At 29.7% G+C, this 17913-nt stretch overlaps 1 long non-coding RNA gene across 1 annotated transcript; it reads right to left on the reverse strand.

The window, feature by feature from the left end:
* Positions 1–13900: 13900 nt before the first annotated feature.
* Positions 13901–14092, reverse strand: LOC115889181. The gene is made up of 2 exons (XR_004051394.1): positions 14034–14092; positions 13901–13977 (listed from the first exon to the last, which is right to left on the reverse strand). It is a non-coding gene; the product is annotated as an uncharacterized LOC115889181 (long non-coding RNA).
* Between the last annotated feature and the right edge of the window lie 3821 nt (positions 14093–17913).

Consider the following 17913-nt stretch of genomic DNA (forward strand, 5'->3'; position numbering starts at 1 on the left):
AGTCTACAGTTGGCAAATTTTTGTATTAAATTGTACTTAATTAAATTTTAAATTTGTTAAAGTTCTTCTTAAAATAAAATATTTAATAATTAAAAAAAAGAGTAAATTATTATTGACGAAGCAGTGATTCCTATGAGCGTAACTAGCAATTCATCCTGGGGGGGGGGGGACCTGGAGCTGAACATAGGGGGGCCTAGGTCTTTTGTTTTTTTAAAAGCAACGTCAAAAGCAACTTTTTTCCAAAGCCTACTATAACTTCACTGAGGCATCATTTCTTGTTCACTGTTATTAATATCTTAATTATTAGATATTAACACATCTTTTGATTTTAAAGTAAGCTAACTATTTCTATCTTATTTTTTATTAGAATGAGCGTAGTCAAGAGGGCTACTGTTACCGTGTTATAAAAAATAAGGTAATAAGGGCTTATTTTTTAGTATTTATTATAATTTTGCCAATATCTTCGGTTTGAAAGAAGATATCAAGATGCGGTTTTCGCTGACTTTTTAAGATTTTATTACTCTTTATTATCAGCTAAAATGACATACTATCGCATTTAATTTTTTTGAAAAAACGCGCAATGTTTGTTAAATTGTAAGACAGCGCCCTCTAGCGTCTACGTTCAAAAGGTGTAATATAGAGTAATAAACGCTCTTTTAAACGAGCTCTCGTTGGTTGGATTCTGATCATCCAGTCCGGAGTTATTAACATTTAAATAAAAACAAAGCTAACCTTCCCCCACCACTTTATTTTAGCAGATAGGGTAAAATGGCTCTAACAAAAAAAATCCCAAATTTACTGAATATTATGAAGCTATTATTTATAGTACCCATTATCTAGACAAAATTCTGTAAAAATTCTATTTTCTTAATTTCCATAGCAGTTGCGCCCTCTAGCGGCCGTTTTACAAACTTGAAAATAATTTCCAGTAATTTCTCATAGCCCCTTTAGTTACAAATATTTTTTTCCGCAAGCTCTACGACTAATACTATCCGAGATACAGCCGAGAGCTTTTCTTAGTGGGACACCCTGTACAATTAAATCATTTGTATCTTAACATTTGTGAAATTTCTGCCAATGATAAATAAATCTATTTAAAGTCAAATCATGTATAGTTTGAGTTTTTCCCGGTAATTTTGCATCGTTATGACAACTTTGCTGAGCACAAGATGTTGTGCAATGGTTTGAAGTTTCTAAATGTCGAAAGAAATGATCTGATTCGTTAAAATTTTGTTTAAAATTGTTCAATTCCTCCATTAACTGGACATAATGTTTTGTCTTGATTTAAATCTTTTAATATTTGTCGTAGGTGTTCCCACGATTCGAAACTTTGTGATGCTAATTGCCATTTTGCTCTTCCCGATATTCTTGATAAAATAAAGTATAAAAGAGGTGATTTTTGATTTGGATTGGCTAATTCATTGTCACTATTACAATTTGCCAAAAATTGTCATAATTCGTTTCTATTTCGGCTAAACCAGAGAAGAATCAACTTCCATATAAAATCTAACGATAAAGAATGGGTATTCATAATGAATTTTAATTAACAAAATTTAAGGAAAAAAGAAATAATAAAATTTGTGAAATGCTTTTTAACGGAGTTAAAAACACTAGTGAGTTATATAAGACGCTCGGCACAAAATCTAAATAAGATATACAAATTCCACTTACCAACGGTATTCTCCAGAACCAGCTTCCTGTTTTTTCTCCTTGAGAATCCTTTCGTTCCGTACTATCCCGATCCTGTTAGCGCCTTTTTTTTTGTTGTGATCCTGATTTGTTGTTGAGGGTCTTTTCGGGTGTGGAATTATCGTGCACTGTTGTTTTTAATATAACTTTACTTTAATTATGAAGAAATAATTACAATAGTTACCCTGAGGGAAACTGTGAAAAATAAGAACGTGTCGAAGGGTAAAAAGGTAGGAGAAGAGTAAACAAAAAAGTAAAAAGAGGCAAAGAGAGTTGAAGAGCACAGAGTAAAGTGTGAAGTGTAAAGTGCCAGAGAACCTCTCTTACAGTTCTTTAAATAATATATAAGCTAAATACTAAAAATACCAGAGGCGTACAGTACGATTTTTATATTCTTAAATCTAATATTCAGAGCAGTGGACGACACTGCCCTAAACTTATATTATTTAGATAGACAGACGTCTGCGACAGCTATATAATTTTATGATCAAAATACACCTTGGTAATAGGTTAAATTATAATTGTATGAAAAAAATTGTAGGGTCGTTTATTAGCTTAAAGGTATGATGCCTTTAAAAGGTTTTTATTAGGGGATATTCCTAAACTAATATTACAAATTTAATTAAAATGAGGATGGGATTATAAAATAATACATACATATTCTTATGTAGTTCAATGTACAGGGTGTCCCAATAAGAATAGCTCTCGGCTGTAGCTCTCGGCTGTATTTTCAAGTTTGTAGAACGACCGCTAGGGGGCGCAACTGCAACAAAAAATAAGAAAAAGGAGTTTTTACACAATTTTGCCAGATATGGTGTACTATAAGTAATAGCTTCATAATCTTCAGTAAATTTTGAATATTTTTTGTTAAAGCCATTCTCCCCTGTCTACCAAAATAAAGTGGCGGGGGAAGGTTTGATCTGTTTTTATTTTAATATTAATAACTCTGGACTGGATGATCGGACTCCAACAAGCTAGGGCTCGTTTAAAAGAGCGTTTCTTACTCTATATTGTACCATATAAACAATAATAATAAGCTTTTGAACGTAGACGCTAGGGGGGCGTTGTCTTACAATTTAACAAACATTGCTCGTTTTTTCAAAAAAATTAAATGCAATAGTATATGTAATTGTAGCTGATAGTAAAGAGTAGTAAAAGCTTAAAAAGTCAGCAAAAACCGCATCTTGATATCTTCTTTCAAACCGAACATATTAGCAAAATTATAATAAATACCAAAATATAAGCCCTTAATTACCTTATTTTTACAACACGGTATCAGTAGCCCTCTTAATTATGCTCATTCTAACAAAAAAATAAGATAGAAACAGTTAGTTTATTTTAAAATCGACGAAATACCAGAATACCATAATACCAGAGGTATTAATATCTAATAATTACGATATTAATAACAGTGAACAAGAAACGATGATTCAGTGAAGTTATGGTAGGCTTTGGAAAAAAGTTGCTTTTGACGTAATAGCATAGACGTCAAATTGTTATTAGATCAACATTTTAATAGTTTTATCGGCGTTTTTTATCTTTTAATTGCTTTTTCAAAATGCCTTTATTATTTGAAATAGTTGAAGTTGTTGGCATAACAATTTGACGTTTGTACTATTACATCAAAAGCTACTTTTTTCCACAGCCTACCATGACTTCACTGAATCATCGTTTCTTGTTCACTGTTATTAATATCTTAATTATTAGATACCTCTGGTGTTATGGTATTCTGGTATTTTGTCGATTTTAAAATAAACTAACTGTTTCTATCTTATTTTTTTTGTTAGAATGGGCATAATTAAGAGGGCTACTGATACCGTGTTGTAAAAATAAGATAATTAAGGCCTTATTTATTGGTATTTATTATAATTTTCCTAAAATCTTCAGTTTGAAAGAAGATATCAAGATGGGGTTTTCGCTGACTTTTTAAACTTTTACTACTCTTTCCTATCAGCTAAAATTACATATATGTGATTTTTAGTTAATAGTATACTATTGCATTTAATTTTTTTGAAAAAACGGGCAATGTTTGTTAAATTGTAAGACAACACCCCCTAGCGTCTACGTTCAAAAGCTTGTTATTATTGTTTATATGGTAAAATATAGAGTAAGAAACGCTCTTTTAAATGAGCCCTAGCTTGTTGGATTCCGATCGTCCAGTCCAGAGTTATTAATGTTTAAATAAAAACAGATCTAACCTTCTCCCACCACTTTATTTTGGTAGATAGGGGAAAATGGCTTAACAAAAATTATTCAAAATTTACTGAAGATTATGAAGCTATTACTTATAGCACACCTTATCTAGGCAAAATTGTGTAAAAACTCCATTTTCATATTTTTTGTTGCAGTTGCGCCCCCTAGCGGTCGATCTACAAACTTAAAAATAATTTCCAGCAATTTCTCATAGCCCCTTTAGTTATAAATATTTTTTTCCGTAAACCCTATGGCTAATACCCTTGATTATGTATAAATAGATATACAATGAGGGCTTAGTAAAATCCTATCTTCTAGATGGCGCCTTGCCCGTTTTGCATTTTTGTATTCCCCTACGATTTTCTTTAAGGGGAATCCGTTAAACCCGCCCATCGTTCAAAAATGGAAGGGCGCGAGGTCACATCTATTGGGCTACTTATTAGCACGTTTCACGCATGTTTTACGAAAATAGCTTTATCCTTGTTTGTTTCAACTGTGACAAGAAAAAAGGAAAAAAAGTCATATTCGTTTCTAAATTCGGCAGTTTTGTTTATCTTTCTCGACTTCTGATTTCGTTTCGTTTAGGTTATGTCTTAAAAAATAATTATTTATAAGCTCTTGAGTTGAAATATACCTTAATGCATATCTAAATAATTAAAAAATCCATTTTTTCGTCCCTCACGAAGAAACGAAACAGTATTTTTGAATATTTGGATTGCAAACTATTATTTTATGAGTTTTATGTGTTGTGTTTACGTGATGTGTAATGTGTATTTTGTACCTGCTGGATAATATTTTGATTACATCTGTATTACAGGTGAGTAAATACTGTTCATATTTATTTCTAAATTCATATAAATTTGTTTTAAATCACTCTTGGTTTTTAGAGTTTTTATCTTAGAGTTTTACCTCATAGAGAGTCTGAGATAAGTTTAATAATAAACATTAAATTTGATAGATTGATAGATAGATTAAACGATAATGGCCAGTTGACTTAAAAATTTAAAAAATACTGATTTTATGCTATAAATTATGTTTCATTTCTTACTTTGCTTTTTTGGAACTGTCAGATATAGGTATTGTGTATTTTATAACTTTTCTTAATTAATAACGTAAAATATTGTTTATCTACAGTCAACCCTGTGTTTAGATAAAGCTTCATATCAGATTTCCTATTTTATATTTTCACTCAAATCATATTTTGGTAAAATAGGTATGCTTGCATGCAAAAGTAGCCTAAATTTGACAGGGAGGTATTTTTATAGATATACAGGATGATTCATAGATTTAAATACATATTTACTTTAGAGTTATATAGTTTGTCAAAAGAAAGGCTATATTTTTTATTTTTTCTTGGTGAATTTGTCAAAAAATTGTCATTCCAGAAAATACTATAATGTCGTAATCGTAGGTATACAGTTCATTTTGACCATTTTTGGATTACATTTTTTTGTTTATATAATAAAATATATATTTAAAGCCCTTTCTAAGTTAAAAATAAGTAATATGGAAGTTTTTTACTGGAACTAATTTAAGGTAATGTTCTCTTCATATAATTATATAAAAATATGCTAAATTCCTAAATTATTTATATGATTAAATTTTCTTTATATTATTTTTTGTATTATATACAGAATGAGTCAATACTAGATATTATATTTTTCTTTGCTATTTCAAATGGAACACTGTATTTTATATCATAAATCAATAAATCTTTTATACAACTTTTGTTTTGTTAAGATCTATATCCCAAATTAATAGTTATTGAATTGTTCTCAATAATTGTCTCTTTGAGAATAAACATGATTTGTTTTTCGCAATTTTTATTAGTAGGTTTGTCGTTAAAAGTGATGTATCTACATATTTATCCGCGGCAAAAATTAAGAATTAGATGTCTAAAATAATTTCCTAATTATTTTTTTACTTGGCGTATCAGTAATTATTATTTATTTTATTGCTGCAGCTGAAAATAATTATGTATTCCAAAAGAGGACATTACTGTATAAATATCGATTATTTGGATTTAAAAATTATTTTTCAAAACAAAATTGGAAAAAACCACGTTTATGTCATAAAATGTGGAGTTCTCTTTGAAATAATCGAGAAAAACCCAACATCTAGTTTTGACGCCACCAGTATATATCATGCATTATAGTTGATTATACTGCAATTTATTATACATGCATAGTTTTGTTTGGTGAAAATGAAACTTTCTAAAAATATTCCCAATTAAAACATATTAAGAATTTCCTACATTATAATTTTGAAAGACGTTTGAGTGGGCAGACAATTTGGTCTAAAATAATCATATGTCTAAAAAATTTAGTCTAAAATAATCAAAAACCACTTAACACATATAACTCGCTTTTAAAAAAATTAAAAGAAATAAGTTTGTTTATTATATTCATATTTTATTAAATTATTATAGGTGTGACTGCTAAGTGGTCGTACTCGCCACTTTAACCAACCATTGGTGGGTCCATGGTAGGACCTTCAGAGATTAAAATGCGAATTTTTCATACCATGTAAATCTATATACATATATTAATAAATGCGTTTGTTTTATTAAATTTGTTTTCTTATACGGTATGAGCGAAAAAAAAACGGCGTCTATTTGTTTACGTACAAATATATAACATCGATATTCATTTCCAAGCCACCTCTGACGCCGTTTTTTTTATCGTATGGTATACACTTACATATCCCTTATCCTTTATATCCGATTTATTTCTAATAATTATAAAAATAAGATACCTGATTGATTCTTTCGAAATATTATAAAATGAGATATCAGGAAATAAATAAAGTTAATTATCTCGTTTGTTTTGGGAATTCACAAAAAAGGGTATAGAGAATCTTAAGAGACACAGTTCAAATATTATTTTTGAGTATAATGGGTGCTTTCAAAAAATGTGGCGGATATAATGTAACATGTTTTTTAATGCAAAACTCTTATTTATAACCTTTATTTTATTTTCGATTCTGCCTAAAATTCTATAACTTTTTTTTATAAATAACGTTAGTATTTGCAAAAAAAATTATTCCTATGTTACATAATTGTCAGTTGTTTCCGAAGTTGGGCTACACAAATTTGGTAGGAGTGTTTTACAGAGGTGAAGAAAAAGATATATGTAAAAATACTTGGAGTTAGATGCTACACTGTGTTCAAACAGTTTTTTTTGGCTGATCCTATATATTATTATTTTTTCTAGTGATTTTACAAAACCTTTCAACATTTGTTAAGAAAGTATATTAAGTACATCTATACTCTATACAGCTTGCAATCTGTTCTGAATTTTTCAATTTTTATCCTTCTTTTACTTCATTTACACTAGGTATAACAAGTTTTGCCATGACAAAACAAAAATTATTTATTATTAAGCATTAAAGTAATTTATATAGTTATATGACATTATTAATAGAAATTGAAGAATTATGTAAAATCTATCAGAAAAAATTATAATATACCGGGTGTTTTTCAAAAGTGGCTTGATTGACGTATTCAATTAGTTTCGGTTATTTCTTGTTTCACCGGAAATGACTACAACTTGGTTTTTAAATGGTACCGTCGGTATTTTTTTACTTTATTTGACAGAATATGGCATTGTGAATAGAATAATTTAATGTCAACTTTTGACATATTTACTTAAAAAATTGTATTTTAAATTACAATCTAGAGTGCCATGATAAAAAACAACATGTAACCGGTCGTAAAGGTAACGACAGTTTGACTCGATATACGAAGTGTGTGGTACCAAATTACCTATTTACCAGGTACCAAAAAGGAAAAGACACAAAAAATATTAGACGATCAAATCAATTTTTCCGAAGCTCCTTGATTAAAAATTAATGGTTTTAACACAGCCATGACACTAGATTGAATTTTAAAATGCTATTTTTTTTAATTGAAAATGTCAAAAGTTGACATATGATATATGTCATTCTATTCAGAATGTCATTTTCTATCGAATAAAGTATAAAAATACCGAGGGTACCATTTAAAAATCAAATGTTGTACTCGTATACATTTCCGGTGAAACAGGAAGTGACCGAAACTAACGGAATACGAATCAATCTCGATTTATGTCATATACCTACTAACATTCCGAATTTGGTAAACCCCGAATTTAATTTTTTTATCTGAAAAAATAAAAAAAGTTATAGAGGTGAACCGCTTTTGAAAAAACATTCAGTATAGGCTGCGTCATTGAAAGAATCTTCAGATATTTTTCTATTTTAAATACGTAGTCGAATTTCAAAAATATATATTGAACACCCTGTAGCATCTACCTTAAATATCTATATATAAATATCTAATATTTTTTCTTCATCAGCAAATTGAAATATTATAAAACTAGTTTTAGCTTACACCATTATACAAGAAATATATGTAAAAAAAGTAATAGAATTTTACACAGAATCTAAAATAAAATAGGATGTTACATTAAAAAAAACGTTAAAAATGTTAAATCCGCCACACTTTTTACAAAGTTACAGACGTAGGTAAGTAGGTATAGTTTCATATTATATTCTTTAATTATCCATCTAAAAATAAAATATTAATATACCTAATATAATACTTTAATATCCAACAAGTGGCCATGAAAATCAAAATAAATATAAATCCATGTCCAAAAATAAAAATGTAAATAACGCTTTGAGGTATAAATTCGGTTCGAATCAGATAAGATATTTTATTCTTTACCGAGAATTAAATTCGAAGAATTCCTAGTCCCTACTTCTTTGCCAAATTCAATAGTCTCCGCCCCTTTTTACGTTTTAATTTCTGCCACGAGTTGGCAGCATCGACTTATACAGGCACATTGACTAACTATTAATATATAAACAAGGCTAATACTTTCCGAGATACAGCCGAGAGCTATTCTTAGTGGGACACCCGGTACAGTCACTAAATTTGCTTCGGTGCCAATAAAAGTACATAATATTATCTTTTTCTGCTTATATTGATGAGTACTATGAGACTATACACTGAAAAAATTAATTTGTGAATTTAATAACAATATTGAGGATTATTTCTTGCCACAGATTAAATTTACCATCCGTCCTTTAGTTTTACAACTCGTTTGTAAAGTCGCTGTATGGCTAATTTTGGGGCATGTATACAAGGTGGTCCGAACTGTATTACGGAAACATCGGCAGCATATTCTGCAGATAAAATTAAGTAAAAAAGTTCGTATACGTGTATGTCCTAAAGTGCTTAGTTTCAGAGATACAGGGTGTAGAAGTTTCATTTTTATTTCGATTTTTTCCAAATAATTTCTGAAGTAACGTCAATATTTGGATGAAAATTGGTGTCTAGGAGTTTTTTGAAAGGAGAAATTTGATTTTGATGTCAGTATGACTCCTACTGGTAGAGGGCGCCACCTACATATGTGTTAACTGTTTTGAAGAGTAATAACTTTTTGTCCGTACCTGTATAAAACTACAGAGGGAAAAAATATACATTTACGACATTTTCTACGTAAAAAATGTCTCTTGGTAAAAATCGCTACGAGTATTGGTTTTCGAGATATTTGGAATCGAAATTATCAATATCTGTCATCATTGACATAAATTAAACATGTTGACTAAATAGTTATTAGACTGAGATCATAAATTTGAAAGTTTTTGTGCCAAAAGTTCAACAGAAACTGTTTTATCGTCATTTTTTTGCAGAAAAATTTATGATTACATTAAAAAAATAAAAATTTCCCAAATTTATTATTTCAGTTCAGAAATAACTAGCTACTCAACGTGTTTATTTTTCGTCAATAATGACATGTATTGATTATTTCCATTCTAATTATCTTGAGAACGGTTACAAGTTAGAACAGTTAAGAAAATGAGATTTGGTATATTAGTACATGACATAAATTAAGATTGATGACGCATTCAATTGTTTTCGGTCACTTCCTGTTTCACCGGAAATGACTACAACTTTTGATTTTCAAATGGCACCCTAGGAATATCTCTACTTTATTCGATAGAAAATCACATTCTGATAGTAGTGAATGTAAATTAATTTTGTTACTTTATTCGAAAGAAAATAATACTCTGAATAGAATGACATATCATATGTCAACTTTTGACATTTTGGCATATGGTGTATTTGAAATTATAACTTGCGGTTCGTAATGAAAATTTGACTCGAAATACCATGTGTGGTATCAAATTATTCGTAAAAAATGCTTTTCCCAAATATACTAATGAGCCACCCTCGTTCCATTTGAAAAAATTGAGATATGATTAAAAATACGATTTGAGCATGTTCTAACTGGCCAGGACAGGGCGCTAAAAACATTAGACGATCAAATCTATTTTCCAAGGCTCCTTGATTAAGAATTAATGTTTTTAACATAGCCATGGCACTCTAGATTGAAATTTAAAATTCAATTTCGTTTTAAGCGAAAATGTCAAAAGTTGACATATGATATGTCATTATATTCAGAATGTCCTTCTCTCGGTCATTTTCTATCGAATAAAGTAAAAAAATACCGAGGGTGCCATTTAAAAATCAAAAGTTGTAGTCATTTCCGGTGAAACAGGAAGTGACCAAAAACAATTGAATACGTCAATCAATCCTAATTTATATGATATACTAACCTACCAAATCTCGTTTTTTTTATCTGAAGAAATAAAAAAGTTATAGGGGTGAGCCACTTTTGAGACGCACCCGGTATACATCTCTGCGACTTTTTACGCAAAAAATACTTATCTCTTTGTAAAAATCGCTGCGCGCAACCGTTCTCAAGATAATTAGAATGGAAATAATCAATACATGTCATTATTGACGAAAAATAAACACGTTGAGTAGCTAGTTATTTCAGTGAAATAATAAATTTGGAAAATTTTTATTTTTTTAATGTAATCATAAATTTTTCTGCAAAAAAATGACGATAAAACAGTTTCTGTTGAACTTTTGGCACAAAAACTTTCAAATTTATGATCTCAGTCTAATAACTATTTAGTCAACATGTTTAATTTATGTCAATGATGACAGATATTGATAATTTCGATTCCAAATATATCGAAAACCAATACTCGTAGCGATTTTTACCAAGAGACATTTTTTACATAAAAAACGTCGTAAATGTATATTTATTTACTCAGTAGTTCTATACAGGTACGGACGAAAAGTTATTATTCTTCAACCAGTTAAAAAATATGTAGGTGGCACCCTTTACTAGTAGGAGTCATATTGACATCAAAATCAAATTTCTCATGCCATAAAACTCCCAGACACCAATTTTCATACAAATATTGACGCAGTAAATAATTTCTGCAGTAATTATTTGAAAAAAATCGAAATAAAAATGAAACTTCTACACCCTGTATATCAGAAACTAAGCGTTTTAGGGCATACATTTATACGAACTTTTTTACTTATTTTGATCTGCAGAATATGCTGCCGAAGTTTCCGGAATACAGTTCGGACCAGCCTATATAAATATGTTATATCTTTATATTCACCAATATTCTTTGTGAATTTATTTAAAAAAATTGTATCTCACTGTAAATAGGCTATTACAATTACTTTTGTAAATCCACATATCGTTAGTAAATATTAATAAATTTAATAAAACACGTGTGTTTATAATTATAATATTTATTATAAAGGTTAATAGAAAGACACAAAACAGAACTTATTTTAGAGGTTCAAGTTAACGTCTCCTTTCTGCTGCAATGGCTAAACTGGACGGGACCTACTTTGTTTACGCGGAATCCGAACCGCGGTCCTCGGCCATATCATGGTCAATGGCCTACCGACTTAGGAAGTGTCTAAATTAACTCTTACTCACGAGATATCCGATCTCATCCGGCCTCGAACCGGCTTGAATGAGCAGTGTGTATCAATAGATTTTACACTTTTCCCTTGGCACGATGCAAAGTTTCGAACCGGTCACCCGTCCATCAACTAGCATCGCCTTACGTCGCTTAACTTCGGTGTTCTAATGGGAACCGGTGTTTCGACGTAGCTGGGCCGTTGCCCTAGAACTTATTTATGTAAGATACTTTTGCATCTCTTCTTAGAAGGATTTTTTGGCATGTTCCATTCCGGGACTGTCATTCCAGTCCAGAAACGTCGCACACCTAACCCATTCCAATAGTGTACACCAAGGACATCATTTTAAGTGTTTAAGTTAATGTAATTTTTCTCGAGGATGCCGATTTTCTACATTAATTTTTTTTAAAACGTCAATTTTGACAGATTCGACGCCATCTTGTTTTTTGTTAATGGAAATCCGCACATATTTTAGCATTGTTCGGTAGACATATTTTAGCTAATTTCAAAAATATATAGTTTAGTATACTTTGCATTTACCGTTTTCGATATACAGTGGATTTAAAAATGTTTTGTTCCAGAATCATTTTAAGTGTCTCACCATGTCTCACCCAATTTAAAATTTTCCTCTTTTCTATTTTAAGATAGTAAAAATATATTTTAATGTAATTTTTCGCCAGGATGCCGATTTTCTATATCAAATTTTTTTTTAAACATCAATTTTGACAGATACGCCGCCATCTTAATTTTTTTAAATGAGAACCCGCACATATTTTAGCATGGTCCGGTAGACATATTTTAGCTAATTTCAAAGATATATAGTTTAGTATATTTTGCATTTAGCATTTTCGATATACAGTGCATATAAAAATGAAATCTTTCAGAATTATTTTAAGCGACTCATCCAGTTTACAATTTTCGAATTTTTCAATTCTTGAAAATATCAAATTTTACAATTACGACGCTTAATTTTTTTATTTATTTATACTTTGATAGACGCAACGTCTTCTTCAATATGACGATGATATACAGGGTGGCGCCTCTCATACGCCGCGGAGGCTCCAAAGAGAACGACAGTTTGTATTGAAATGAAATTTTGTGAGCATATGTAGGTTAATTCAGAGCACTTTTTAAAAATATAGAGTTCTACAGGATTAGGTTAGATTAGGTTAGGTTTGGTTAGGCGCCATTTAAAAATCAAAATTTTTTTTTAAAACAATTAAATATGTCAATCAATCCTAATTTATGTCATATACCCAGATAGCACATTTACGTTCTTTTCATATGCGAAGCAAGTGACTTTGGAGAATAACAATGTTCTATTCACATTCCTTTTTCTCATTGGGAACATATATGGCACATGAACACCAGAGATTACGTTCCACCCTATTCAAGTGATATAGAAGTGCGTTTCACATTCCAATATATATTCTATGAACGTGAATTATATGTTCGTAAAAGAATGTATTTAAAAATAATATTCCAATTATATGATATTCATGTTTTTAATATTCTATATTTATGCTTTTCATATGTTTTTCATATTTTTTTATTATCTACAGAGGCAAAATAAAACACTAATTTACCACAATACACCAAAACACTTTACTTTTGCACAGGACGCGCGTTTCGCTAACCATGTTAGCATCATCAGCAGATGGTCAAAATTTAAGTTTTAATCATCTGCTGATGACGCTAAGATGATTAACCAAACAAGCGTCCAGTTCAAAAGTAAAGTGTTTTGGTATATTGTGGTGAATTAGTGTTTTAATTTGCTGTTGTAACACCAAAGATTCCAACCCTCAACTCTGTATCTACTGGGTGTCCTGTATAAGGATGCCCTGTATCAATATCCTATAAACTATAGATATAGATACAATTTTTTTCATATTTAGCAATTTTTTTATCTCTTAAAATCTATAGGATACCTATACAGTACATTCATATCTGGAACACACTACAAACAATTTGCTGAAATTAAATAATTTGGTGTGTAATAATCAAAAATTAACTAATAAATAGAACGGTTAAAAATAATAGGTAAGGATAAAGACGAACTTGAGTAATATATGTTTATTAATTAAAAATATTTTAATATAACGATATACATTGATATTATCTTCTATGTCTATGTTTCTATATTCTCTTGTCTACCCTTCTGAAATAATATCAGCAGAATTATACTGTTCAAATAATTTGCACAACTTACCTTGGTATTTTTTAATCTTTCTTTTGTTTTTTTACAAGCCATATTTTAATTATATTGATAATTTCGGTTTCTTTTGACTCTTGAAATTGACCTTTCATGGAGTCTAAAATATATGTTATTACAGTCTTTGCAACACCAAATATCTTTAAGTTCAAATACCTAAAATTGCTTTTGGCCACTAACAATGATTTCAAACTTCTCTTCTGTTTGGCCCCATCCAAGAATATTTTTGTGCAATTTCATTGCCCAGAACCTTATAAAGCATTTTCCTTGTACTTTGTGCTACTCCTGAACCACCAAGTCTAGATAATTCTCGAACCTAATAATTCTAAAAATACCTTTCTCTTAAAAATACACAATAAATGATTATAGAAGAGCCTACATAAATACCTATATAAATACTATATTGTAAGAAATTTCAGCACTGGAACTACACTTATCAGAACAGAAATCTTCAATGATACTACCAGAGATACTACTACTTTGATGATGTACAAAGGATAATAAAAAATCACTTTGGTCTGAATCCAGTTTAATGTACAATATTGAAGTCATATTTGCGTAACATTGACTTAATAAGATTTTGGCTCCTTTTTTTTTGGTTGAATTTTAAAATATTTTTAGTATAACCTATTTTTTCGAAGTCTCATGGTTTTAAATTCACTCACCTTAAAATAGATACTGAAAACACAAACATAACAAGAACTATTTTACCGATTCTATCCTTAAAATAATTATTTGCATCACTTATCTTTACGTTATCTCAGTGTTTTAATTATTAAAATAGTTTGGATGAAGCACGTTTACGTTTATAGTTCACTTGTTGTTTTTTTATTAGGTTATGTTATGGATGTACGATTCGAATCGATTTCAATCGAAGATCGATCTTTTTACCCAAAAAATTGATTAAAATCTATCGAGTTTTATCAAACTATCTTTTGGTATAATCGATCTTTTTATTTCATAATGGAAGATCGTTTTTATTTATACAGTTTTACAGGTTTATTTATTTGTTAGAATAAGAAACACTGTATTTTTGCTTGAATATTTGTTTACAGGGCATCTATATACACTAATATATAAAATCCCTAATTATTTAATACACAAAAACTTAATAGTAACTGATAGTAAGAAAATATACAAATATAATGTATTCTATTCATTTTTTCATTTCGAAATCATTTTTATTCTCCTGTATTTTTATTCAGATATTGATATGTTTAGAACGTGAATAGCAGATACTTAAAATTTATTGTAAACCATAATTTAAGAAGACATTCTAAGGTCATGCTGATAACATACCTTTAAATCACATTCGTAGTAGAATGTACTATTCATATGCCATACTTATTAAAAAAAGAATATACTTATAAGAACTTAGGAGGAATATTCTTAGAATGTAAATGTTCCTTTTGTGCTATCTGGGATACTAACATACCGAATCTCGTTTTTTTATCTGAAAAAATAAAAAAGTTATAGGGGTGAGTCACTTTTGAGACGCACCCGGTATACCCAAACAAATAACGTTTTTTCAAAACCTCTCTATTATTAACCTTCAAAAATTAATTTACGAAATATACAGGGTGGCGCCTCTCATACGCCGAAGAAGCTCTAAGGAGAACGGTTGTTTATATCGAAATGAAATTTTGGCAGCATATGTAGGTTAACTGAAAGCATTTTATAAAAATATATATAATTATACAGGGTGTCCCCAAAAAAATTTACACATCAAAGTTATGTTTTTTCTAATGGAACAAACACCCTATATATTAATTGATTTTCGGATTCTAGGAAAAAAACAAAGCTAAGTTTTATTAAAGAAGCATATACCTAAAATCTAAGGATTTTGACATATTTCACATTTTGTGAAAATAAAGAGTAAATTTTAAAATTCCGTAACAGCTACCTAAATTTTAGTTGACCTTGTATAGCCTGATATTTAATTACAGTAACCATTGTATGTTAAACCAAATTGAAATTTGAGCCGAAAAGTTATACAGGGTGAGACAAAATTAATATGGAACATTAGTCACTTTTAAAAGCAAGTTACTCCTTTATTTTAAATGGAAAACCCAGTATGTTATTCCGGTGTTCAATAGGGAATTTATATATCTTCAAAATATTATTAAGGTTGCCTACCCCTCAGACAAAGATTTTCCTAGATATTTCAATTTATGTGATTTTACGTCAGTAGATCTTTGTTATTTGAAAAAATCTAGGGTGGCTGTGATATACCTTGTGTTAATTTAACAAAAAATAAAGATAGTAGTAGTAAAATACTCAACGGTAATAAAAAGATACACGTTTAAAACATATTTTAAGTATTACACAATTAAAACTAGATATAAACCTATAATTATGTGACAAAAATTAGCTAAATGAAATCAAATGTTCAAAATGCATCCTTTCCTGTTAACTGCATAAAATGATTGTCCTTTCAAAAGGATCTTTTAATTTTAAAAGGCATTATGTGGAGCTCTACCTAGAAATGCAGCTAAAATAACTTTTCTCATGTTGTCCACAATAGTTGGTCGAGTTTTTTAAACACTGTCTTTAACATATCCCCATAAAAAAACCAGACTAGACAAAATCTGGTGCATTTAAGTAGTCTATTAATTGGTGAATGCACACTGCATTCACCAACTGATAGAATCATATCAATTCTCTCTGATTTAGTATAAGTTTGCATTTTCGGCAAATTTCTGAGAATTTTTTTGTTTTAAGTGACACAAAATGATAACTAGTTGTTAGAGTTGGATTAATTAGACAGCTATGTTGAAGTAGCGTCAGACATATCACAGCCACCTAGATTTTATCAAATAATAAAGATCTACCCAGATCAAATCATGTAAATAAAAATATCTAGGAAAATCTTTGTTTGGGAGGTAGGCAACCTTAATAGTATTTTGAAGAGACATGAATTCTCCATTAAATATCGGAATAATATACTGGGTGTTCCATTTAAAATAAAAGAGTAACATACTTTTAAAGGTGACCAATGTTCAATATTAATTTTGTCTCACCCTGTATAACTTTTTGGATCAAGTTTTAATTTGATTTAAAGTACAATAGTTAATTTAACTACACATTAGGCTATACCGGGTATATTCTAATTTAGGTAGCTTTTATTGTAACTTAAAATTGTTCTTTGTTTCTAGAAAATGTTAAATATGTCAAAAACCTTACATTTTAGTCATATACTTCTCTTATAAAACTCTCCTTTATTTTTCTTCCAGAATCCGAAAATCAATTAATATGTAGGGTGTTCCATTACAAAAAACACAACTTTGATATGTAACTTTTTTTAGGCACACCCTGTAGACCTCATCTATATTTTTAAAAAGTGCTCTTAATTAACCTACATATGCTCACAAAATTTCATTTCAATACAAACTGTCGTTCTCCTTGGAACCTCCGCGGCGTATGATAAGAGCCACCCTGTATTAAATGTATGTAGAATATTTCATGAACTAATATTATTTATGACCGTTAAAATCAAATTCCGTTTAAGCAGCATAAGCCTCTTGTTTATTTCCAAGACTAAACAAAATTATATAATTAACTCGCGTCCCAGTAAATTCAGTTACATCAACTCCCTAGAATCCTTGTAGCGTAAAGTTCAATTGTGATAAATACGTTTTATTATATTGTATTAGAGAAATACGTGATAAAGGTCAGTGCAAATGGGGAGCAGAAGTTTCGTTTCTGTCGACCCATTTCAAACCTATTATTAAAGTTATTAGAGAGGATTTTTTCGAAGAACTTTCTAAAAAAATGAATGGATAAGTATCTATAATTGCATTAAATTTTTCGCGAAGGAAAAATGTGAAAATTTATCATTTTCATGTCGATCGTATGTCAATTATATAAAGAATAAAAAATGTCCTTGATAGGTCAGTAAGCGAGGGTTTAAGTCCGGGGTCCGGACTTAAACTTATCATACCGTCCTATTGCTGCCAAAAGTCACTAACTAACATTTTTCCAAACAACCAAATTCAATCACTAACTATGTTTTGAATCGGAGAATCGATTGCAAATG

The sequence above is a fragment of the Sitophilus oryzae genome, unplaced genomic scaffold, assembly GCF_002938485.1.
Source record: "Sitophilus oryzae breed Bouriz unplaced genomic scaffold, Soryzae_2.0 scaffold_811_pilon_pilon, whole genome shotgun sequence".
Lineage (NCBI taxonomy): Eukaryota > Metazoa > Arthropoda > Insecta > Coleoptera > Curculionidae > Sitophilus > Sitophilus oryzae.